The sequence below is a fragment of the Pipistrellus hanaki genome (assembly GCF_964339955.1).
Source record: "Pipistrellus hanaki genome assembly, chromosome: 8".
NCBI lineage: Eukaryota > Metazoa > Chordata > Mammalia > Chiroptera > Vespertilionidae > Pipistrellus > Pipistrellus hanaki.
The window spans coordinates 30,963,792-30,964,365 of NC_140510.1; positions in this window are offsets into that span (position 1 = coordinate 30,963,792).

Below are 574 nucleotides of genomic sequence, written 5' to 3' on the forward strand. Positions count from 1 at the left end.
TGAAGGCCTGAAGCTCCCAGACACGGGAGAGGGTAACAAAACACCCGAGCACCTGGACAGGCCGCCTTCACTTCATTATCCAGCACGCCTGTCGCCGAAGAGCACTCTGGGATGTTCCCATCGCTTTCTCCCCTAGTTCCCCGTCCAAAGCTCCTTTTCCTCGGCCTCCAGGAGAAAACGTAAAAGTCCCATTAACTTCACTATTAAGAGGAAGTTACCTTTGCTACTCACTTTATCGCAACCTCTCCCATCCAGAAGGGGGTTTGGGACTTTTCCTCTCACAAGGAGATGCCTGGGGACACCCTTTCCTGAATGAAAAGGTGTTTGTTGCCGGGACCGGTTTGGCTCAGTGGATAGAGCGTCGGCCTGCGGACTGAAAGGTCCCGGGTTCGATTCCGGTCAGGGGCATGTACCTTGGTTGCGGGCACATCCCCAGTTGGGGGTGTGCAAGAGGCAGCTGGTCGATGTTTCTCTCTCATCGATGTTTCTGACTCTCTGTCCCTCTCAATTCCTCTCTGTGTAAAATCAATAAAATATATTAAAAAAAAGAAAAAGAAAAGGTGTTTGTTTTTTC